The sequence below is a fragment of the Caretta caretta genome, chromosome 13, assembly GCF_965140235.1.
Source record: "Caretta caretta isolate rCarCar2 chromosome 13, rCarCar1.hap1, whole genome shotgun sequence".
NCBI lineage: Eukaryota > Metazoa > Chordata > Testudines > Cheloniidae > Caretta > Caretta caretta.
The window spans coordinates 12,329,657-12,355,857 of NC_134218.1; the positions used below are offsets into that span (position 1 = coordinate 12,329,657).

The 26,201-nt window shown below is 42.7% G+C and overlaps 1 protein-coding gene across 4 annotated transcripts in view; it reads left to right on the top strand.

Moving 5' to 3' along the window:
• Positions 1-26,201, top strand: part of PMEPA1 (prostate transmembrane protein, androgen induced 1) — a 66,839-nt gene that overhangs the window by 26,027 nt on the left and 14,611 nt on the right. The window contains exon 1 of one of the 4 annotated variants that reach the window (XM_048820091.2): positions 15,825-15,843. The exons of the other annotated variants lie outside the window; for them this stretch is intronic. The gene's annotated coding sequence lies outside the window, so the exon portion shown is untranslated. Of the gene's footprint in view, positions 1-15,824; positions 15,844-26,201 lie in introns of those variants that run through there. 4 annotated transcript variants of the gene reach the window in all.

The window sequence follows — 26,201 nt, forward strand, 5'->3', positions numbered from 1 at the left end:
ACTTTTTATCCTTTTAAAGGATGTGGGACAATGGATATAGAGCTAAAGAACTTCTGCTTCCAAAAGAGAACCAGGAAGCTGAATGCTAAACTGAGGCACTTGGGAATTCCTTCCATCAAAATATATGGCAACGAAAAACTAAGCAGCTCTTACTGTCTTCACAGTGGCCTCCCACAAAATGTTTATTTTATAACATGAGAACTTCAGATGATTCCTTCCCCAAAGAGCTATTTTGGTTGAGGTACAGTCAGTATACACAATAAAATGGAAGGGAAAGGAGTGGGGTGAGGGGACAAACCTTACAGCAGTAAGATTGCTTGGTTACTCAGTTTAGGCATTTGCATATTTCACCTGCAATTTCCTGGTAATATTTCAAGAGTGGTCTGGCTGGCATTAATGGATGTGTCAGACATGGGTTATGATTCTGGTGGCTCCATAAGGTGCATAGAGTTGGTGATTACTGGACTTAGTAAACATTACAACAAAACTACCCACCAGACGAGTATCTTAATTGGAAGCTTTGTCCAAGTGGACAATGGAACTGCATTGCTCATTCTGACAAAGTGGTTCATTCTGCTCCACAGTCAAGTCCATATCCCGTTCATCAAATGAGACAGAATTACAGTTTTCCTCCTCCTAGTCTCTACCATCTCTCGTAAAAGCTAGAAACCACATTGGTGTTTGCACAATGCTAAATATAAATCTAGGCAAAAATGCGCTTTCCATTGACTTCTTTGGGCTTTGGATCAAAATGCTTGAAATCCAAGCCTCATTTGTCACTGTTCTCAAAAGACTGGAATTGAATCCTGTAATGCCTCAGTCAGTTGGTAAATGGCCTATGTCCATATTTCTTTATTTCACTCTGTTCTTTCAATATTTGGTTATATTAGTCTACACTTTTTCCTCTCCATAGCTACACACTATTGCTAAAACCTCTTTGTAGGATCTATGGATTTGTCTGTGCTGAAGTACAGAAAAATGTACATGCAATTACCCCAAAATTTCTTTTCTTCACATAGTAGGACTTATAGATAAAGGTTGACCATTTGGTAGCTAAGTGAATAACAAAGCTCTTATGCTCTGCACTAAGCATATGCATAGTCAGTAATTAATGTTTTATTTATCCGAATATATTCGGTTACAAGGGCTCTATTTCTGTTGCAGCTGTGGAAGCTGGCTTATTTGTCTTTGTTAGGCATATCTGTGAGTTTAGTGACTGGGCTGCAAGTGGGCTCCGAAGACCCGTTATAAATTCTGTGGATTTCACTGTGCTGAAAGAAAGGAAACTTCTGGATAAGTTGGTGTAAATCCTCTTCTTCTTTCACTGCCATGCTGACTGACTTTTGTGATCCAGAAAATACCACTTACATTTGGATACAGCAGTAATTTCCCCAGGTGATATCACAGAAAACAGCACTGGCTCCCCAAGCATAAATTGTTTTTATTTATTTATTTATTTATTTATTTGAGGCAATTGGGAATCTTCCATCGGAATGATTTTCAGACGGAAAATGCAGTTTTCACAAAGTATTAATTTTTCATCAGGAAAATCTAAATAAAATATTTTTGTTTCATGCTGGTTTGGGCTGAATCAGACTATTTCATTTCGTTGAACTGACCCAGAAAGTTTTACTGGACTGATTTGAAATGAAACATTAATCTGCATTTCCCTATGGCACATTGCCTTAGAGGAGTTGACGTTTCGGCCTCCATTCTCTCCTATGGGACGAACTTCTATAATGCTGTGCAGATTTCTTTCTGAAAAAGCTTTTTGTGGTGCATCATGGGAGGCACATGACCCAAAGTATGTCATGGGAAATGTAGTCTGACCAGGAAGCCTGGCCCATAGGGGAGAATAGGGACATCAGGCTTCCATACTATAGTTCCCAAGAGGCAACATATCCCAGATGGAAAATGCAGTTTTAATGTTAAACTGATTTGAAACAGGTTTCAGAGTAACAGCCGTGTTAGTCTGTATTCGCAAAAAGAAAAGGAGTACTTATGCTCAAATAAATTGGTTAGTCTCTAAGGTGCCACAAGTACTCCTTTTTGATTTGAAACAAAGCATTTCAGGTTCTTTCAAGAAACTGAAATAAAACATTTCAGTTTGGGAATGTCAAAACGTTTTGTATTCATCAAAAGTGGTGAAATGAAATGGTTTGGTTTGACATATCTGAATCAAAATGTTTTGGAATGTCCATTCCATGAAAAATTTTGAAATTTCAACCTATCATCCCTATTCAGGTCAAAAAACTGTTGAAATGTCAGAACTTCCCACAAGATGGAAATTCCAAATGTTGCTCATCTGTAATATTTTCAAATACTTTTAAAAAGTATACTAAAATACACTCTAGGTATTTAGTAACAACCCAATTTCCTTAAGACTGAGGGAAGAACTTTTGGGGGTGTTTGGTGGGTCTCTGTTTCTACTTGTACAGTACTTGTACATTTCCCATTATTGTAGTATCTGAGTGTTTCACAACACCCCTGTGAGGTAGAAAAGTACTGTTATCTTTGTTTACAGATGGGGAATGGAGGCACAGACTTAGTGACTTATGCAAGGTTACACAAGAAATCTAGGGTAGAGCTTGGACTTGAACACAGGTGTCCTGACTCCTAAGCCAGCATCCTAATCACAGGATCAGAATGGATTTCCCCAAATTGTTTTATTTTAGACTAACAGCAAGACAAAAGTAGAGACTCAGTGAAAGAGATCATGGTGTATGCTCTCGCTCCTGTAACAGTCTGCACTGAATTGAACATGAATTCGTTGCATTAGTGGAGCTGTCAGAGATCTGCAGAATACAAAGATGCTAAGGGGACTCCAAGCCCATTTAAACTGAACATATTAAGTCAGATAAGCAAATTCCAGCCCCCAGGGGTTTAGCAGACTTGATACGATGCTGTTTGCCTAGACTCCCTAGAGAGTAGCAACACTGACCAGAGGGACCCTGTGTTGTGGAAGCCTATCCCAAAGCATCGATTGGCTAAAAAGGGACAAATGTAGTTTGGCTCTTTCACTGTGGTGGGATGTAGTTCTGGGTTTTATTTACCAAATATTAGGGCTGGAGCTTCCATTACTTTTGGCTTTCTCCTTCCCTTCCTGTCTAGTCCGGCTCCTTCAATGTCTATAGCAGCCTCTGTTCTCTAAGGCAAAGCCTGTATCTCCGCAATACAATACTTGCCTTCTCTCACATTCAGACTGAAGGTCTAGACGCTTTCTCTACCTTTTGTTAGTGGGGGTCAGAGGTTAGGGAGTGTTCCCAGCCAGTCTTCTCTCGACTGATCAGGGAATGCATCCCAGAATACGGAGCTATGCTTGGGAAAGGAAACGGGGACTCCGCCAGTGGGAGTAACCCCGCTATTTAAACATGCTCAGATTTATAATTATCAAGGCAGCTCCCAGAGAGAAATGTGCTTTTGAAATACAGTCAAGATTACTCCCACTCCAGTTCTTACATGCACAGATGCTCAGCTGACACCGTCTAAATAAAAACCTTTTAGCCTATGCCAATAAGTCTAGAGCAAACTGCCAAAAAGCATCTAGGACCAAGATACAAAACAAAGTCAGGTCTCGGCAGAGGACTTTATATATAAAGGATGCAGCTGACCTGCCTCTGTCTCTTGAAGACCGCATACAAGATGGTTCAGTCTTTAGGGCTTTATTGAATGTGATAGTGGAATTGCAAAGGTTTTCAGCAGATACAAAGCAAATAAACTCCCAGCAACAAAGTCGTTGGTTCTTTTATGCAGATTTGTGATGAAATATTTGTTAATTTTTATTTCTTTAAATCACAGATGGTTTTTGTTTGAAGGAGAATTGTTAATCTGCAATTTTAGCTTTATTCAGTGCATGTCTTTCCTGTGTCTCTCCTCCCCTGCCCCCTACCGTCCAGCTTCCCCTAAACTTAGATCATCCCTAGCTTTACCTTTCATTGGACAGTTTGGGTCCAGTTGTGCGCCTGCTACTAAAGTCTGTGTTTGGCCCATTTGCCTGATAACTGAAATTGTTAGATAAATATGTTGGAAGCACATTTATCACAGTCCCGTGGAAAGAGGACAAAAAAACCTGGCAGGTTCGTACTTCTTTTCATTTAATTAAAAACCATTTAATAGTAACAGTGGGCTTTCAAATCCTGAAGTGCTTATTCAGGCAAAACTCTCCGTGAAGTAAAATGATTCAAGATTTGCCCCACTTTTGTGTTTATATGTGTGTGTGCATATCAGATGTGTAGAGTGCGCATATGTAGGATAATATATACAAGAAACTTCTTCAGGATTCTGGGGACAATGAAATTATGAGCATTTTGGGTGGGAGGGTTGGGGTTTTTTTTCCCTCTCATGGAGTTTGTCATGTCAAATATGGTGGTTTTAAAAAGAATACAACCGATAGCTATTTCTCCAGATATCTAAGGCTATTATCTCCGTCTTTTGCCGAAATGAGTCTAGGAAGAATTCTATATAAACTCCATGGTTGATTTGACAGCTGCAGAATTGTGGCAGGTTTGAAGCCTGATTGTTAAGCAGAAGAGATGTAATTTTTACAGAGCACATCTGTCTGGTAATTTACATCTTGGGAGAGGTTAGAGGGGGAACAAAATCCAATAAACCTACTCCCCACCCTAGCCCTAAAACCCAGGTACTTTAACTAGGCTGGAATTAGAAGCCTCGGTTCTGCAAAGCTGGTTTTGGAATTGGGGAGAGCCATTTTAAAAAAACAGAGGTATTGGGGGGTTCCCTTCAAACATTTGTATTTTCAATTTCTTGCCAAAGAGTGACTTTCTGAATTTCTCCATTCCAGTTTGGCAACTGTTTGAGCCCATGTGCCACCAATTACCCACAAAGACACAAACACACATAATCATTCAAAATGGAGCTTTTGCCAGAGGAAGTCTTTTATGATTAGGTCAGATATCTTGAGCCAGTGGTAGGGTTGCCAGGCATCCAGTTTTTGACCAGAACACCTGGTCGAAAAGGGAACCTGACAGGTCTGGTCAGCACTGCTGACTGTGGCATTAAAAGTCCGGTCGGCGGTGCAGCGGGGCTAAAGCAGGCTCCCTGCGGCTCCCAGAAGTGGCTGGCATGTCCCTGCGGCCCTTAGGTGCAAGGGCAATTAGGGAAGCTCCGCACACTGCTCCTGCCCTGAGCACCGGCTCCACAGCTCCTGTTGGCCGGGAACTGTGGCCAGTGGGAGCTGCGAAGCCGGTGCCTGCAGGCACAGTGCCACCTGGCTGCCCCTGCACCTAAGAGCTGGACATGCCGGCCTCTTCTGGGAGCCTTGCGGAGCCAGGGCAGGCAGGGAGCCTGCCTTAGCCCCGCTGTGCTGCCAACCGAGAGCCGCCTGAGATAAGCTCCAACTGGCTGGACCCTGCACCCTGAACCCCAGCACCCCAAACCCCCTCCTGCACCTCAACCCCCGGCCCCAGGTTGGAACCCCCTCCCGCACCCTAACTCCCTCCCAGAGCCGACATCCCAATCCCCTGCCTCAGCCCTGAGCCCCCTTCTGGAGCCCGCACCCCCCTCCCACATCCTAACCCCCAGCCCTGAGCTCCCTCCCACAACCGAGCTCCCTCCCACAACCAAACTCCATCCTGGAGCCCACGCACACACCCCCTCCTGAACCCAAACTTCCTTCTGAAACCTGCACCCCGCTGACCCTCCCGCACCCCAACCCGCTGCCCCAGCCCTGAGCCCACTCCTGCACTCCAAACCCCTCATCTCCAGCCTGGAGCCCCCTCACGCACCCTGAACCCCTCATTTCTGGCCCCACCCCAGAACCCACACCCCGAGCCAGAGCCCTCACCCCCTCCCACACCCCAACCCCCTCACCCAGTCCAGTGAAAGTGAGTGAGGGTGGGGGAGGGGAAGAAGGGATGGAGTGAGTGAGGAACTGGGCCTCGGAGAAGGGTCAGGGCCTTGAGGAAGAGGCAGAGCAGGGCAAGGGTGTTTGGTTTTGTGCCATTAGAAAGTTAGCAACCCCAGCCAGTGATTGCATTAGCTTAAAGAAAAGGAGTACTTGTGGCACCTTAGAGACTAACCAATTTATTTGAGCATGAGCTTTCGTGAGCTACAGCTCACTTCATCAGATGCATACCGTGGAAACTGTAGCAGACTTTATATATACACAGAGAATATGAAACAATACCTCCTCCCACCCCACTGTCCTGCTGGTAATAGCTTATCTAAAGTGATCATCAGGTGGGCCATTTCCAGCACAAATCCAGGTTTTCTCACCCTCCAAGTCTCTAAGAAGTCTCTAAGGTGCCACAAGTACTCCTTTTCTTTTTGCGAATACAGACTAACACAGCTGTTACTCTGAAACCTGCATTAGCTTAGTGAAGCGACTTGCAATCCTTCCCAAAAGCTGTACCCCATAACCCCAGTCTGGCTCACCTTGCACTAAAAATTAACCTATTGACTTTGGAATGCAAGCAGGATTTGGCATCTTGATACTCTCTACAGTTCCTGCTGGCTAGAGCACACATGTCATGCATACATACACTGGGCCCAGTCCCATTAACGTCAATGGAAAGAGGTAACTGAGTGTAATGTGAGTCTGATTGGGCCCCCTGCAAATATATATTGGCTCATCATCAGAGCGGCACCAAAAATCTTTGTGACTTTTCACTTTAAAAGAGTAGCTCCGCTGAAGATAGAGGTGATTTCTAAGCACACACACCAAATTTAAAACTGCTTCAAGTTAAAAATGGCACTTTAACCCTTGTAGAAATCATCTCATTTTGAGTAAAATAAAACACCCTTTTGGCCGTGGGTTCAATTCCAACCAGCGAAAGCTTAGCACAGATATAGATGGATAATTTTTGAGATGCATGTTGACCAGTGCTAAAACATCCTTATAAATGGCTTCTAAGGTGCATACGCTACAATAAATGCGATACTTTTGTCTGGTAAGGATTCTGTAACACCTGACCAAATAGGGCACAGGAAGCAATTACGGGCTAATTGCATCTTTGGACAGCAAAACCTGCAATGCATTTAACACTGCTATTCTTATAGGGGAAAATATTAAACTTTTCATAAGGGAAGAAAAGCATCCAGCTCCATTCTTTACTGCTCAGTTTAGTAATTTCTTCCAGATAACCAACACATCTGTGTCAGTGCAATTAAAACAGAAATTCTGTCTAATGAACAGTTGTAGCCCTTGGGCTATTGCAGAATAAGCTGTGAAGTTGGGAACAGTCTTATTAAAATAATAATTAAGCAATGAGTGGTGGGGGGGACACAAATGGGGGTAGAGGGGAATGTTATGGTGCAATAAACAGATAATCCGATTTTGAACTTAAAAGACAACCCCCGCCCCCTTCAATCCTACACTCCACTCATAACTGCCATATGAAGCAGCTAGAATAGAAACTGTGTGTGCATAACTGCCTCCTCTTCAAAACATGCTTTTGATGCCCTTTGTAATGTCTGGCCAGTTTTACCCTATCTTATAATAAAATCAGATCTTTAAAAGTCATAGCCTTACACTTGGGTTTTGCTGAAATTGTTGCCCAGTAGCATTATCTGTCAAGAACATTCATTAATCTCTACTGCATCACAGGCGTTGTAAATCTAATTCAGTTAAGCCAGATCAGATATTTTGCATATTCTTTATAAATATTTCGGCTCTCAAACAGATGATAAAACTGGGGAGGAAGGGGGAGATGGTTCTTGTATTGGCTGAGCTGTTAACTTTCTGTGCTTCTCCCAGAAAATTGTCCTTTGTCAGTAAAAATGGTTTAGACACCCATTCGATTTGCATTAAGTTGCCTTTTGCCCCTAAGAGGAGAGGATGATGTCCATTCAGGTTGCATCTCAGGGAAGGTAGACCAGTTGCTATTACATGAAGTGTAATTTATGTATTTTTAAGCCTGCAGCTTTCAAGGCAACGTTCAGGTTTTCTTTTTTATTTATATATGTTGATGCATTTCGTAGTTAACCCTTTATATAGAAAGACTTCCCATTCTAAATCACTCTTTCATGTTCTTGTGGATCACCTAACACTTGGAGCTGGGCTTTAAGTACATTAACATCCGTATTAAAGATTCTTTTGCCAAACAAAGATGTATACATCTCTAGTTAATAAAAACAAATGCCAGCCAAATTCCATTGGAAAGATCTATTGGAATGGTTTTGATGGGCTATAGATCGAAGAGCTGTAGGTGGGTTTTTTTTGTTTGTTTGGGGTTTTTTTGCTTTTTAAATGTTGGTTATGAACTCAAGTGATTACTAACTATTTTCATTTTAATTCCATCTGATAAATGGTTTCAGATGCAGAAAGCAATACTGCATCTTTAAATGGCTACTCTGTCTGTGCATCTCACAGGACTTTAAATGCCCTTTGTTGTCACAGTCTAGACAGGATGCAGGCAGAATATTTGATATGTTATAACTTATAAGGCAAAGATTTGACAAGGTTGAACTAATTTACCAGCTTATTTAAAACTGAATTTCAAAATATTTCCCCCTGCAAACAGTCGTCTTTTTTTCGTTTTATTTATTTTTTTTTTGAGAAGTTAGTGCAGTACGTTAAACTGCTTAGACTCAGAGAGGAGACGTTAGCTTACTGCAGCATGCAGTACTTTAATTGCCCTTTTTATGACTGTCTAGACATCATGCAGATGCATGTTTGTGGTGAGAAGACATTTCCCCCTCTGGTTATATGATAGTCTGAAACCTTTACATTCGCTATCTTTTTACTCCCCAATCCTGGAATGTATGGTTTTCCCACAAATTATTTTACTTTCTTTTTTTCTTTTTTAAGGGGCACTTCACTCTCCTTTTTGTTTTCTGCCTTTATTATATGTTTTCTTGCAAGTGCTAACATTTTTCTGGGAGAATACAGGTAGGTAGGACGAGTATCTCTCGGAGTTGCATAGGCAGATCACATTACAAAAGCCATGATTATATTTGATATATATTATTTGTGTGCATTCACATTGCGGTAAGAAGAATACAGCTCGGTAGGCCAGGTTTAAGAATGAAAATATCAGCACAGTTTGAATGGGTTTGTGGTTTTTAGTTATGCAAATTAGGTGCATTAATTAACCCGTTGCTATAGCTACTACTTTATTGTTAAACAGTGGAAAAGGGACAAGCTGTGTCCATGGATAATCCTCCCCTCTGCCCACCCCCATCAAACTCTTACCCCCCCACCAGAGCCAAACTGCAATGTAAACTGCTATTCCCTGCACTCCCCTGAAATTCTCAGGGTCACTGTGTTTACCTATACCACAGGCATGCCCACGGTGGAAGGGGAGGGAGCAGAGCTAGCCATCCACTGCTGCAACCAGACTTAAAAAACCACGAGAGCCAAAAGCACATCAGGATATTTAGGTCCCTACAAAGCTGATTAGAAGCCAAGCTAAAATCACATCTGGGAAGAGTGGGAAGGGGGGTGGGGGGATAGGCAAGAGCAGAGAATGAAAGAGGGTCTCTTTCCCCATCCCCTTGTCCTTGTGAAAACCTATTGTTGGTGTTGACCTCACTGAATAGCTGTAAATTTTCCACTGCAACCCCGTCGTCCATCTACCTTCTGGTTCCTACGTGCAGGGTGGGAGAGGTCTCCGCTGGAAGGGGGCGGGGAGCAGATGTCTCATGAGGATTCCAAACTAATCCCGCTTCTGCTGTAGTGACCAAAGCATATACTAAATAGAAATAGATTTCTGATTGTTTCAGATCATCTTTGTGGCTGGAAAAGGAACAGGGGAATGGTCTTTGGATTAGTGAAAAACAGATTTCTTCTTTTTAAAAAAAATACATAAACACCAGCGCTTGCTCCAGAAGTTAGTTAGCCCTCAGGCAGTGGCCATAATTGTAATGGAAATAAGTTTATTACCCTCTCCTCCCTAATTTTACCAGGCCCATGATATTCCTCCTCGTCTACTCCCCCGCCTCAGACACTCAAGCCAATTTGAGACTAGAACTATAATACTGAAATGGCGAAATTCAGATCAATTTCAGATTTTTGTGTGTGTTTGGGATTTTTTTTCTAGTAAATTTTATGGCTTCAGTTGACATTTGCCTTACTTGACAGAAGCAACTGCCTTGTGATGTGTCTCTGGCTTATAAACAAAAGTGACCAAACCAGGCAAGGGGCACAAAAGTAGAGGAAATAAGAAAGTGTAAAGATGTTCTTTTGGTTACTGCATTGGACTAGGAGGAGATCTGGCTTCAAATCCAACCACATCCCTATGCGTGACTTTGGGCAAGTCACTTTGTCTCTCTGTGCCTTGCTTCCCCATGTGTAAAATGGAATAATAGCATTTCCTCTCTCTCATGCTTTGACTTGCCTACATAGTCCCCTGTCCTGCAAATACTTTGCTTCCCAAGGAGTCCCATTAGAGTCCATAGAACCTAATGAACTATTAGAGTCAGTAAGATGACCAGCCTGAGTAAGGTTTCAGTGGTAGCACAAAAAAAAAGGAGGAATCCTTTTGGCACCTTAGAGACTAACAAATTAACATGTGTAAAAAAAGGTTACACATGTGCCTAAGTGTTTGCAGGACTGGGACGTTCACATGTAATATCTTCAAGGCAGGGACTGTATTTTTGGTGTGTTTGCGATACCTAGCATAATTGGGACTCAGATTTCAGTCAGGGCTTCTGTAATACAATAATAATATAACCCTGGGCTGTAATGGGACTGTTGTCTAAATAATGAAAATGGGATAGGGAAAGGCATGATCAGCAGACTGTGGCATGAAGAACCTCTTCCTTGGTCACAGCAGATACAATGTTGCAAAACTGGCTTTGTAGTGCATCCCGTGCCAAGTTCTGAGCTGTCAGGTAATGAAGCAAAGCACCAGTGAGAGTGAGATGTTATCAAATATTATTGTCTTAGGCTAGCAGTGTAACTGTGTGTATATGTGCAGGAATCATTATTTATTTGTATCACAGAGCCCAGCTGAGACTAGGGTCCCATTGTGCTTAGTGGTGTACCTGCACATAGTGAGAGATCATCCCTGCCCCAAAGAGTTTGTAACCTAACACTATGTCTACCCTACAAAGATAAATCGACCTATGTTAGGTTGATGTACAGCCACTGCATTAAGTACTGGGGTGGCTGATGTCCACACTACCCTCTTTCTGTCGGTGATACGTGTCCTCACAAGGAGTACTTTCACTGACTGAGGAGGGCAGTGTGGGGGACTGAGAGCCAGGGCTCACAGCTCCACTCAGCTGCCCCCTGGGGCTTCTCGCTTCCCTGCTCCCAGCTGGGAGCAGAGAGGGCAGTCACCTGGGGCTTCTCGCCTCCGACAGGGAGATCCGCATCCAGAGTACAGTTGGTTGCCATGCTCCCAGTGGCCTCCCCGGGAGGCAGCAGAGGGAGCCCAAGATGGGAGCCTGGGTGGCAGCCCTACTTGGAGCAGAGAACGGGCAGCAGCCTGGCTCTGGAAGGGGGAGCCAGCTTTCTTGTCAATTTCACGGCTCCAGCCAAGCTGTGAAATTGACAAGAATGACAGCCAACAATGGATGTAAGGAATGCAATGTCTATGCAGACACTGTGTTGCCTTAACTACACTGACATAAGCCCTCCACCTCTCATTGAGGTGGTTTTATTATGTCGGCATAGCAGGGAGGTTACATCGGCGAAGGAGCATTTCAGTGTGTACACCTCTACTGTTTTATTGACAAAAGCTGACTTTTGTCGAAAACACCTGTGTAGTGTAGACAAGGCCTTAGACAGATTGTGACTCTCCTATGCATATTGGTGAAGTTACTCATGCAAGTAGTCTCACTGTGCCCCATGTACAGTAACTACTGACTAGTACAGGTAAGATCCTGAATAGTCCACAAATCCTAAGTAGACAAGTCAAACAAAGTGCTGGGGGAGAGGCAATATTATGGAGAAGCTGAGGCAAAAAAGGATTAATTGATTTGTCAGGGGTCACACAGAAAGCCAGAAACTGAATCCAGTTCTTCGGATGCCCAGGTCACAGCCTGACCCACAAGACACTCATTCCTTGGGGTAGGGGGGTGTATGTAGGTATATAGAATACACATGTAATTTTCCCTTTATTTCATTATTCCTTCTCCATATTCAAAACTTCAGAACATACATAACTTAACCTGCTTTGGTGTGATATTTCTGACAATGGCTCAAATGTATATTCTGCAGTAGCTTTTCAATAGCAGCAGGAAACAGAGCCAGTTACTATCCTACAGAAAACAATCTATAGTGCCCCTACCAGAGGGGATGTAGACTTTCACAAGTAAGTGTGGAACTGCATGCGAAAAGTCCTGTGAACACCAGCCAGCTCTCCAGTACGGTGACAGACAGAGCTTAAAAGAAGATGGGAGTGGAAACCTATTCCATCTAATTGCTGTTAGTTTTCTGGGGAGGTGGCAAAGCTCTCTCTGGAAGAGGTTCACTCTCCTCAGAGAGTCCCTAGCTGACAATTTGGTGAAACAGATGTGGGCAGCAACAAACATCTATTTCTATAACTAGAAACAAATTTGGTAATTGCCTCTTTCAACAGGACTTGCTCAAGCAGGAAATGAAATTCCTAAACGGCAGTTAGCAAAAATATTTATAGCTAAGTTCGTAAATGAGATGTGCTCTTTTGTCATGAGTTTCTGATGGCTGGGGGGAAAAACCTGTCCAGCAACAAACCACATATTGATCCAGAGTGTTTCCAGTGTACATGGAACTATTCTGTCTTGTTTTAATAGAAGTTTAAAGCACTCCTGGCTAACCAAAGCATCTTTTTTGTCTTTCAGAGTGTATATATACAGGGCTTGATTTCTGATGTTTACACCAATGTAAAGCCATTGGTTTGTGTGGAGTTGCTCCTGATTGATGCCAGTGTGATTGGCACAGTCTCTCTGACTTTCTTGACCCTCTGTACAGGGCCTCATGCAAAACTGGAAACCTGGGGGTTATTGTTGTCTTTTGGTCAAGGGTGGAGTTGGGGTCTGACTTTTCTCTCTTTGGACAGGAGAGGTGGGTGGGTGCTGAGAGATCATGCCATAAAGCTTCAGCTGTTAATTATTGCTGTTGCTAAGGAGAATAAAAGGGGGAATTCAGCAACTCAGTGGGCTTTGTTTCTGGTACTTGAGCAGCCATCTAGCTGTGGTAGCTTGTAGAGTTGACAAGGGATGGTTTTTGCTTACTCTTTGGCCGGTAATGGCTAGAGGAGGGGGTTGAAAGTTTGGATAAAGTGTAGTCGGTCTATAAGTATAAAATCAGATTCTGAATTTGTAAAGTAAAATGACCATCCCTGCTCTTGGAAATAGCTTCCAAAATGTGGTACACAAACTCTGGTTCTTCCATAAACTCCAATGGGCTTTGGAGGAGTCTCTCTGTGCATAAAATATGTTGGTTCAAAAGACTTCATGGGGGGAAACTGGGCAAAAAAGGGAGTTAATCTTTAAAAGTGTCTCACTGTCCTAAGGGATTGCCATTTAGTTCATATACTCTCTCCACAACTCCTATAACACTGGTTAGTCTCTTCCCTGTCCCCATTGCTTCCTCCTTCCCCCCGCCCCCCCCCCCCCCAACCCCATGTAATGAACCTCTCCCAACACAGTGCTGGAATTACTTGTTGCCAACTTTCTGTCTTTCTTTCTTTCTTTTTTTACAATTACTTTAAAACAAAAGGTGACCCAACTGAAAAATTTGCTGTTTTTTTAACATTAATGATCATAAAGCTTCAAGTAAGTGGTAAGGATTGTCAAATCGATCCTTCTCAGTTCCTGGGAGCTTTGGCTTTGAACTTGACGGACTCTTATTCCTTAAGGCTGTGTCTGTGCTAGCTTGGGTAAACTCCCATCTTCGCACTATAACTAGCAGAAGTGCGACACAGTTGTGTTTTAGGGCAATAGTCAGAGCAGGTCTAGATGATGCTGTGGCAAAAATGCCTAAGGCCCATCTACACTGATGTTGCCACTGTTGCTGTCACTGGCAATCGTGAAATGAGGGTGATTTTCTCCAAAAAGGCTAGGTCCTAAGAACTCACGGCCATACTTTGTCTGTGACTCAGGTAACCGATGACGCTTGCTTATCCAGTCTGATAAATGAAAAACTGAGCTGTATTAAAGTGCAGTTATGGTCTGAGAATTGACGCGGAGGGTGACATCTTGGTGTTTCATCTTTCTCGAGCAACGATTTCTGTTGCAAGCTAGCTCCCTTTCTGAGTCAGTGTGATTTGTTACTCCTTACCCCCAGTGCTACAGTTCTCAAGCTGGAATCAGTATGTCGTGCGGCGTTATTTCCGCTTTGTACAACACAGTTGACCATGTTGACCTGGGAAATATAATGTAGCTATTAAGTGTGCTGGGGATGCATGAAGCAGAACTGAATCAAACTCACTCTTCCATAGTTATGTACCTAGTTCTACAGTGCTGGCTATTATGGGCCTGATTTCAGTCTCATTTATGTCCATGTTTTTTGCCAGTATAACTCTGTTGACTTCGAGATAGTAACTCCTGCAATGTATGTGAGAGCAGGATGGGGTCCTATATTCTTTTTTTCACTATTTTCTATCATGCATTGTTGACAGATGTACTGAGCTGATGTTATTTGGAAGGTAAACAGACAAATCTGTGCAGTAACAACCAGATGCCATGTTTGACGGTCCATATTTTCTCACAATGACCATCCTCCTGATGTGCAAGTGATAAACTAGAGAAATGTACCATCTTATGTACCTTGTACCTTTCTTCCCATCCTCTCCAGCATTACGCCAGATACTCATGTATCTGTGGCCCTGCAGCTTGTCTCAGCTCTTCTTACTCAAGCAGATTGTCTGTTTGAGTCTTGCCTTCAAAGAGGTGCTGCTTGTTCCTAAATCTCCCAGAAGCTCTAGCCTTTCCATGATTTAGGCACTGCTGCCTCAAACAGCAATAGGGCATCGTCTGATGTTGCCAACAAGACTTTGGCCAACATAAACCTTACTGTTCACTCACCGCGTGTGTGTCTGGCTTTAGAGCATGAGGTACAGGGAGGGCAGGCTTTATTTTGTTTGATTGTTTTCTACTGAAGTGATTAAGTCTCTATTTGGGCAGATCCTGATTTTTCAGGGCATGCCAAGTGCTGGGAGGCTGTAAGCTCTTCGTGGCAAGAACTGAACTCCTGTTTATCTTTGTACAACACCTAGCAAAACGGTGCTGTGGTCCAAACTGGGGCCTCTGGGCACTACTACTTCAGTACAAATAACAGGCATGCTTTGAAACTCAGTGACAGAGGAAGGAAGTTGTCTGACTGTATCTGGCCATGCGCGTCAACAGCTGACAGACAGACATGACGGGGTATCTTCTTTCTCCCCTTCCCGTTCTCCTTTTCAATAACCAGCACTTGATTTTCATGGCTTCTGAGCACCCATATCTCCTTCTGGCTCCCACTGAAGTTTGGGTGCTGAGCCCTGCTGAAGATCAGGTCCGTAAGTTCTGGTGAAAGGCAGCATCTCTGGCTGCCCTGCAGCGATAGATTGTGGGCCTGAGGCTTCAATGCCAAACCTTTAATTGGCTTGTTCTTTGGGAAATTGCACATGCAGCAGTGTCTCCCTTCAAGTGCAGGAGATGGGTGGGTCCTCCAGGCAGCTGGCCCAAAAGTAGGCTGCGTTACAGAAAGCTACAATATTATTAAAGCAATCCAAAGGCTTGAATAGTGAAAAGCATTTCCTACTGAAACCGGGATACACATGGCTCGTGCTCTTCCCTCTTTTCCAAGAGCTGCTTTTCATTTTCTCTCGCAGGTTCTGTGGGGCATCTTGTTCAAAAGTCCTGCAAGTCACCACACAGGCTTGAGTTGACTCTCCTGTTATTGATGGCGGCCCAGTGTTCTGTATGTCCAGCATCCTACTGTGTCTCCTTCCCTTTCCCCATCAAGCCTATCAGGTACAGAATTATGGAAGCTAGAAATGGGGGAGGAGTGCATGGAGACCTATTGGCGCAAAATCCAAAATGGGGGTGCAGAACGCTATATGGTGAACACCATCTAATGTAGGCATCTTCTCTCTCTCCTTCCCACTACTTTTCTTATATCGTTAACACCCGAACCTGTCGTAAAGTCAAAACCTTGCATTGTCTTTGTATTTCCTTTACAGCTGGTTCTACAAACTGGCACTGCCATCAGGGACTACAAGGAATCTGTTCAAGCAAAAGATGCCCCGGGCGGGAGGAAGCATGAAAGGATTAGAAAACCAGGATGAAAATAGAAATTAGGATTGTGCACATAACCGTTACATTTTCTTTGTGAGTCACATTGTTAGGGCAGCCGTTTGGCTGTTGGAGGTGTTAATGGAAAATCGGAAAACAACACATGATCAAAAGTACCCACCATGGATTGCTGAACCTCTTTTTATTAATTCCTCCAGCTACTTCTGTCTTGCTTGGAAAGTGTGTGTGTGTGTGTGTGTGTGTGTGCACACACTCCCTGTTCCGAGACCAAGAAAATATTTTTAAAACTCCATTTGGGAGAGTGGGACTTTTAAACCCATATAAGTTGACGTTTAGTTTCCAGAGATTGTAGAGGAAGTTGAAGTGTGTGGCCAAATGTATCACAGTGCCGCCACTTTTAGAAAATAATGGTAGATTGCAGCTTTATTGTAGTCAGCAATTCACTTCAGATTGTATAAGCTTCAGAACACACTCCTCAACCTCATTGTGTTTCCTCAAACCTATTTTAGATGTAGGAGAGGACAGTGTATTTTTGTTGAATTGAAAAGATATTACACAATCAGAGTATTATTGTTTTAAGTGAATTCTCCTCCTGATGTGAGATGGCATTTCACACCAACTTGCCTAAATTCTGCTAGAAGTCCTACCCTATTCTCTTACTTCACTGAGCTAAGTCACATTCATAAAGTGAGACTTCACAAATAGTTGCAAATGGTTTATGAAGGAGTAACACAGGACACCTAGATTCTATTCCCAGATCTGCTACTGTCTCATTATGTGACCGTGGGCAAGTCCCTTAACTTCTCTGTGCCTCATTTTCCCAGTTCTGCCAAAAAGTATCTACAAAGTTGGATCGGTATTTAAAGTGCAACAAGACCCTTGTATGCAATGCACTATGCAAGGGAAAAATGTTGCATAAAGGTCTTCAGTGCACAGAAGTAAAACTTCTCCATTCAGTATTTCTGCGGTATGCTTGCATCTTTGAGCAGGATTCTGTTTTTTTGAGCCACTGGGTGAGATTTTTAAGAGGGCTCCAAAGGCTTCTCACCTCAATCACAGGGAGTCATTCCAGTGTGGCTGACAGCGGTGTCTCCCATGACAGGTTACACTCTAGCTGCTAACCTAGTTTAGAGTCAATTAAGTCCCTACAAGATTGTTAGCTCCTCTCTCCCCTCCCACTGTCAACCATGTCTGTTTCATGAATTCACATAACCCTTCTTATATCTCTTAGACCAGTGGTGGGCAACTTGTGGCCCACAGTCCGCACGAGGCCCGCCAGGGTAATCCGCTGGCGGGACAGGCCGCGAGGCAGTTTGTTTACAATGACCGTCTGCAGTCACAGCCGTCCGCCTGCATTATCTCCAGCAGTGCTGTGGCTAAGGGAAAAGGATGTTGAAACTGACTGGAATTAAATTCTATCAACATCTTTAAATATGAACATCCTCAAACTACCCACTGTGAAAAAAAGTCCTCAGTCCCCTGTCTTCTGAAAACTATTCTGATGCTCAGGAGGATGTTACTCAAGTTGCCCCTTAGTTCATTTTCAAGAGGCACATTTTAAATCTGTTAATCTTCCTATAGCATTTACTGAGCACTGGTAGTCAGGCAACAGGAATCTTTTTGCACAAAAGATATCCTGTTCAGTATCCCAGTGTAGCTTCAGTATCCCAGTGTAGCTAGCTACAACAGTTATTTGAAATACCTTAGACAAATTCAGAATCCAAGGCAAATAAATGTACAATGCCGGAAATAGTTCTTTAGCCATTCCACTAATTTCTTGGGGCCCATTTCTCTGAACATTTTGTCCCATTTCTTGAACTTCTTAATTAAAAATAATACCCTATTTTCAGAGGAAACTGGCCTCTTTGAGAGGTGAAAGCTTTCATGTGTTGATTTGCAAACAGCCATTTTATCAATCTTACTGGAAAAGAAACCGGTCCAGGAACACCTACCAATTTATCCCTGCTGTAACTCTAAGTCGAGTTCCATGTCTGTACACTCTTTCTTCCCCTTAGTACTCAACAGGAGAGTCCCTTATCACTTATGTAGAACATGACCAAATCAAGATAAAACCAAATTCCCCCTTAAGCAAAACCAAGCTAAGTGAAAGAAAACCTACTCAGTACTTCTCCTGAGCAGTGCTGATAATGACATTGGCATGCAAGAGGGTGGCTGTGATTCAGAGAAAAACGTTGTTTCCACTGGACTCTAAAACTTGTAATATAATAAAATCTGTGTTCCTTTCAGTCTATTTTCTTCTTTACAGTTTCAGAAATTCTTACTCACTTCCTGTTTCTTTTTTTCTACTAATTTAATTAGCCTTGCGATATAGATTAGCAGTAGATGCTAGTGAATGAAAGCTGCGACTGAGTTTCCATTATAAACGCAGCTTTGGCCACGTCTCTATAACCTGGTGTTAATAACACTGGGGAATTTTTAGAACTTTCCCTGGTATAGACAGGGCTTTTCTTGTTATACCTTCTTCCTGTATTCTCCTCATCACCCAGGACTTTCGACCCCCTTTGCATATTACTCAACAACCACTTTTTATGTTGGTCGCCTGGACGTGTCTGAGGGTCAGAGAGGGCGGGAACTTGACTGAGGGCGCAGTGAAAGAAAGATGTTGAAAAGAGTTGACTTTGTATAGAAACAAGCCAGCCTTTTAGTGGTCGGGTTGTGCCCCCCTCTCTGTACCTAGAGGGACTCACTGTATGTGGATCACCCCATTTCCACCTGGACAAGGGGTACAGTTCCCTCTAGGGCTCTCTTTCTTCCCCCCCTCCACCCCCGCCCCCCCGATGGTGCCCCCTTTTCTGAGATCTGTGCTAGAGGAAAGTAAGGAGTGGAGAGCCTGGGGAGAATGTGGGGAGGGATTCATACTATACTAGCCTGATAGAACCTACCTGCGGAAAATAGAATGACCCTCTTCTGCATAGCCCCCTCCTTGGACCTTCCACAGGCCAGGAGGTTCAACAGTTAGGACAGCACCACTGGAGCCGTGCTACCAGGGGACCGTGGAGGTGCTGGGGAAGGGGGTGCAGCTGTAATGGGGTCCACCCGGATTCCTGAGAGGGGGATTGGGAGTAGGCTGAAACATATTTGACACTCCTTCCACTCCGACCCCTCCCAAACTCTATGGAAAACCTTCCCAATGGGATGATATGGGTTGAGCCTAATGGAGATTTACTTCCCCAAAGCAGCATCTTGGACCTTCCTACATTAAATCTGGTGCACAGGTAGGTAGGGAATGGATTACACACAGATACACACCCTAATCTTCTCTTAGTCCTGGTTCAGCACTTATCATGTATGGACAGTGACTTGCTAAAATAATTCAGAACGCCACTGCTTTGATGCTTCCTTTCACAGAGGTCTCTAGTGTCCAGCCAAACTCGCAGTGCATGGGCACAGAGGATGTGAGGCAGCTGCTATTATTTTGGCATTTGTTAGGGTTCAAAGAAAAAGAAGTGCAGACCTGTGGAGTATGTGGGCAAATACTGCCTGAAACGATTATTATAAATGGAAACCTGTTCCGTCACCCGTGACCGGATCCAAGAGAGAGAATTAGCCACGTGGTTTTAGCAGGAAATAGGACGGACATTTTCTTTCTTTCAGTAACAAAACTCATCAAACCGTTACTCCCTTTTTTTCTTTAATTTATTAACACAAGGAATTAACTTCTCTGAAGAGTAACATCTCTATATAATCTTTACTGCTGCTCTAATGTGTAAATATTTGTCTTGAAAATGACAGTGATAAGTCAGAGCAAAGGACAGAAGAATCTTCTTTCTGACTCACTGCATGGTCTTGTCCAAGCCCTTGAACCTCTCTGCACCTCCGCTTTCCCTGTCTGTAAAGTGGGGATAAGAATACTAACCCGCCTTAGAAGGAAAATAAGGCCTATGTATTAAAGTTTTAAATCTCTCTGCTGTCCTTGGAAGGAGCTATTTTAAATGTTTATGAGGGTGAAAGTATGGCCTTATTTAAGTCAATAACAAAATTCTCATTGACTTCAGTGCGGTCAGGATTTCACCCAGAGCTTTTGCATACATGTGAATTTTGTATGTATAGAATGACACACATAGTTGTTTACGTAAAAGTGGTCTTGCACAATCGGAGGCTGACCTGAGCCTGGTTGAAAGCTTGGCCCTAAATCAATGTATCCTGTTCATAAGGGCTTGCCTGCCTCTGATGCCAGCTGCCTCATTATCTCGCTGCTTCCGGAGCAATCATAAAATATCGTTTCAGATGCTCTCTTCAAAGAGTGTTTCATTAAAACCAGAGGTGATGAGCGATCCTCCACTGGTTTTGATGCCAGTCTAGGTAACATCCAAAAGTTCAGGTGCACATCCCAAACCTTCTGGGTTGGAAAATGAGCTGTGAACCTTTAAAAAGTGAGGTTTTCTTACAAGGTGCCTTGTATTTCTGGATTGGATCTGGTGCTTGGACCACCTTTCTTCTGATACTGTGATTGAGCCACCTCCAATCCTGGCAAATACCTAAGAGTGCATGAAATTTATGAAGAAAAGTTTTTAAAACTCAGCAAGAACACACATTTGGGATATGGTTCAGAATCTAGATTGTGGTCTAGATCAGTTCTTTGTATCATCTGAACTGCCCCAGAAACTGATTTAAACAAGGAATTCAAATGACAATATCAAGAGAATTTGGATGAAATGGTAGTCAAAATAAAAGAAACAAAGCATTAGAGGAATCCATTTCACCAAGACTTCCTTTGACTCTGAATTAATATGCTTAACTTTAAGTCTCACTAAAAACGTTTTTCGTTTCAGCCCAGTTTACCATAGCATGTATGGTCTGTGTATTCTTTACCAATTTGTAAAACAAGAAAGTGTAGTTGGATTACCATCTTCTAAATAATTTAGCCCTCCCACCCTCACTCCCTTTTATTGTATGGTATGTAATACACATAATGACTAAAGCTTATGGATAGTAATAGAATTGTTCTGACTTGCAGATTGTATCCAACTGAAAGCAAAGGTCTTACTGGAAAATACTCTTCTGAAAACCACCCTGTACCTTTGTACCTTATAGATTTGGGTTTTTTTTTAATTAGTTCAGCAAAATAGAGGTATATTTTCCATACTTACCTTGTTTCCCTACAGCGGTGGAGTATTGGCGATCATAAATAAATGGTATAGCAGAAAAGAACAATTATTGGTATCTATTCTGTATATGGGAACAATAATTGTAAAATAAGGAAATGCATTTTAAATCGTCACATTTCAAATGTATCGCAAATATCATGTGGCAAAGCTGGTTCTGCTTAAAAGCTGAATACTTGCACCACCTGATACTTGGAAAGAGTAATGATCATTGGTAACGGTATGAATATTAACCCAAATCACTGTCTTCTTTTTAAACAAAATGTAAACCTTTTGTGGATGAAATGCTCAATGGACATAGTATTTGAAATGCTCCTAGCAGCTTTCAGAAAGTTTGTTTCTTTCAATGTCTGGTTCAATTTGATTTTAAATTCTAAAGAACCAGGTCTTCATTCAAATGAGGACTAAATCTTGGCTCTGGTGCTCCTGGAGCCTAGATAAATGAAACCGCTTGCCAGTTGAAAGTCACTCAAATGGGGAGCTGCTGGTCAGAATGACAATGAGTTATCTATCTTCTGCCTTGTCACATAGGGAACAGTTACTAACCAGATTAGATTTTCATACATTTCAGACACTTTCACTTCCTAACACCTTCGTGGGCAGACAGAATTGCAGGCATGACCAAATTTGCATGTGGTTGTTTTTAACCAGGAAGGGAGTAGTTGTTCCTCTTAGCAAGTAGGCAATTTCTTTACAATAGTGGCACCCACACTTGGCAATGCTAAGGGTCCCATTCGCTCTTGGCACACTGTCAAAGTATTACACCAAATTTGTTCACAAATTTAGACAAAAAGTCAAAATAGCTGTGTGTGAAGCTATAACTCTGTGCACTTCTGTCATCTGGGGTACACTGTATAGGCTGTGTTTTTTTGTAGTCCACAAGCTTTGGGAGGCACTTTGGGCTCCTATGTTTGATTTAATGTAATACTATGATCCATTATGAAACTGTTGTTCAAGGAGAGAACTGGTTTAAGAGGGCAGACTAGTGATAGAAACTTGAATGCACTACTTGATAAGTGATTTCACTTGACCCTAAAATCCATTTCCAGAAATTTGTTAATCTGTAAATATATATCTATATCTATATAGTTGCAGAGTGATCACACACTGATCCCAAAACCGGCAATGTCTGTCTAGACAGAAAATATAGAGAAACAGGTTGTCACTTAAATGTGGTGTCTGAACCTGTTAGTTTGAAATGTATTCAGGAGTGAAAATTATGCTAAATTAAATTAAAGTGACCTTACTTTCTATTTGGAAGCCAAATTTGTCCATCTCATAAAGCCTGGTGCATTCATAACACCTCCCTGGGGGGAAATTACAGACAGAAATGGAATGAGGTCTCTTCTAATTGAAAAATGACAATGATTAGGAAGCCAAATACAAAACGAGTGGGGGTTTTTTCTTGTTTTTTTTTTTTTTTAGGACACCAGCAGAATTATAAATGATATTCTTTGCAGTCCTGTCACCCCCCCCCCCCACCCCATCCCTTTTTATTTGCACAGTGGCTGAATTGCATGGTTATTAGATACTTTAGGGTTTATTAATTAGTTTGACTCTAGCTATTTGAATGAAATTTTACTATATAGATCCCGCTTTCCAGGGAGTTTTCACTAGTTTTGAAAATGAAGCACATGAATACAAGTTAAAACAGAAAAAGGGGTTGGTATAAACTTCGATGCTTCAAGTAGATCTGGCCCTTTTGATGCTTGAAAAGAGCAAATTGTGTGGGATATTTTTGTTTTGTTTTGTTTTTCAAAAGGGCGCATGAATGTTCTTCCTATTGTGATACAGCACATCTCAAAATATCTGACTTAGCCACAGGCTCAGATGCTGTGCTGCTCACTGCAGGCTAGAGTTTGGGGGCAGAATGAGACTTGCAGGCATCTCACTGATGCAATCCCCATAGGTAGCAGCTGTGATGGGCGCAATAATGTCCAGACACTTGTGGCTGGTGGTGTCTCTATCACCCTGTCATCTAGACCTGCGCTGAAAGTTGCTGATGCATTGCCCGCATGAGAGGCACATTGATGGCAATGCAACGGTGAGAAATCTTTATTTATAAAACTTAGCAGATCCCTCATAGATAGCACCTGGCTGAGATGCACAAAAGTCTCTAAATTCAGATTCTGATTGCTAGTCCAGTAAAAATCTAGAGTAACTCTTAGTGATTTTTAGGTGCTTAGGAGCCATTTGCTCCCCCATGCAGGCGAAGAGAAATGATCAAGGACATGGGCATAGACATAGGCGCAGGACAGCTGATCCACAGCAGGCGGGAGGTGCTGGGGAGGAGGGGGAGGCTGAGCACCCACTGTTTGTTTTGGGCTTTTTTTGTTTCTTTGTGTTTTCCCGTGGGTGCTCCAGCCCCGGGACACCCACAGAGTGAGCACCGATGGGATATGAAGAAACAATAGCTGAAATGAGAGGAGTGGACCTATGATACTGCAGAAAATCTGCTTGTAGGATGTTGAGATTACAAAAGTAATTTCCCTCCCAATTAAGAAATTTAAAGTTCTAATTTTTTTTCTAATGTTAGCTTTCCCACACAGCACATATTGTTAAACTAAATTATAAATTTAAACAGCCTAATTCATAATCAAAAGTAGTGAGTGCTATGCGATACACTGTAGAACCAATCCATTTCATCATGTCACCTGCACTCTGCCCACTAATCTACCTCATTTGAGTATTCACTTCTAATATTCCGAACAGCTGCCTTTAAAAGAAAAAACCTTCCCAGAAAGAAATATTTCCTCTTATCTAATAATCATACCATGTTCGAATAATAGCTTTTGGCACCTACGTTGTAATCAGCCAATTAAATTAGTGGCAGACTAGGCAACGTTTGGTACTGGACCAGGGATAGAGTAACAACCTATGTTCCTGACCCTTACACCAACCTTCCCCACGGGGAAAACATCCTTTGTTCAATTCCAGACTCTCCAGTCACAATACTTTTGTGTATGCAAATGCTATTTTATGCAGCTTTTAGAGGACTATAAAACTTGAGGTTGGACTCATGGTAACTAAGAGTTTTACAGGTGGGAGGGATATGAAAAACACTCCCAGATGGCTTTAGCTTTACTTATACCAACAAAATTCCTTAAGCAGTTTAGCAAGACTTGGCTAATTGATGAGTCTCACACCCATCGTGTGAGAACTTTTTCTTTATAACCAGCTAGTCTTGTTTTTCTTTAGACAGTCTTCAGAATCTTTTGGAGTAGAACCATGTCCCTTTCTTAGGTTTTATGAGCCATTTGGTCACTGATATCATTCCTTTCTCTTTCTTTCTAGTCACCAAAACATGTGTCACACTTCATCACTGGCAAAGTTGACTTGCCTCTTTAAAATCCAGCTTTGTGTAAATTATGCGGCAAGCAAAGCATTCCATAATGTGGGACGGTGGTTTATCGAGCTGATATTCTCTGTTACAAATATGTAGGAGAAAAAAGAGGGCTCATCATTATAAAGGTGTGCTGTTGTCTGTGCCCTTCTGCTTTAAAGAGCTGTCATACATCTGCTGAAATGGAGTCACTGAGTAACTTGGGCATTTTGACAAGGGCAGGGTCATTAGAAATGGAATGTTCTTCAGAAGTGCACTGTCTAGACTTTGTGCCAAGCCTTAGTTACAGAAAACACACAGGACTTTTGCTGGGATAGCTCAGAGAGAGCATAAAGAGTTCAGATTGGAGAGGCAGACCAGAACTGCAGCCTGAGTAGCAGACAGTCTTTGTGTCTACTGCAGTTTTAGTTGCTATCTGTACTTTGGCAGATTTTTTTGAAATGAGTGTATGGCAAACTCTTGTGAATCCAAGTGCATGTATAATCCCTAGCATGGTACAGGTGCATTCTGAATACCATATTGCTACAGTACCCAGTCATCTTATGTGATCTCCATTTTTCGTCCTGAATAATTGAATGAGGTTCCTTCTCCAGATTTCACATGATTGGTGTCATCTTATAGGGAAAGTAGGGGGGGTGATGAGGATATTTGCTGGAAAGTATATTATACGGTAGCTGGATGTGGAGAGTTTCTAATTAGAACTGATGGAATATGGGAGTTTAGAAAGGCACCTGAGTTTGAAAGGGGTTGTTGCAATATGCTGCCATCTCTTGTAGTCTGGCCACCCAAAGGAAAGTGAACTGGGACACCTCCCCAGTTAGGTCTGTCTCTCCGAACAGCAGCCATTTACAACTGGCCTTTGGATCTGAATAAACATCTCCAGGGAACCTCTTTTTTTAAAGGGCATTTGGTGTTTCCCAGTGGGCAGAGGACCACAATAGCCCCATTAGGAAACAGAATCTCTCCTCCCAGTTCAGTCTGGCCTTCTGCAATTCTGGTACTCTCGTCTCTCTAAAGAAACACAGACTAGCCCAAAAATGCAGGTCTCCTGCTGCCCGGAAGACATAGATGGCAACTATGGGAACCCCCTCTATCCTGCAGACAGGCAGCCATAAATCTGGTTAGTAAAACAAAACAAAAAAAAACCCTTGCTCCTATATGAACCTCCTCCTTGTCAGGCGAGGCTGAGGCCTGTGCAGTGCGTGATAGGACTGTCAAATGCAGTCTGCCCTAACTCCACCCTCAAGGCAGCCTGCCTGTCTGCCAAGTGCTTAGAGCTGTCTAGGAAGCAACCAAGCATGCCCAGGGCGATAGCAGTTAACACAAGGACAAGGGGATTGTCTCCCTGTCAGGGTTCCTGTTACCTTTAACCTCTCATGGTTGGAAGGAAACAAAAGGACTCCGGGTATTGGTTTAAAGCCTCTCATCCTTTTGGTCATGCAGGGAGACTTTCTACAAAGGGCCCTTGAATGTTAATGGCAGATATTTAAATGAGGCGGAGGGCCTGTGTGACTGTTTCCCTTCATGGCATTGTGTGGCTTTTTGACATGTATCTCATTGAGGTAGAAAGTGCAGAGCTGCCTTTTCTCTGGAGTGGATTTAAAGAC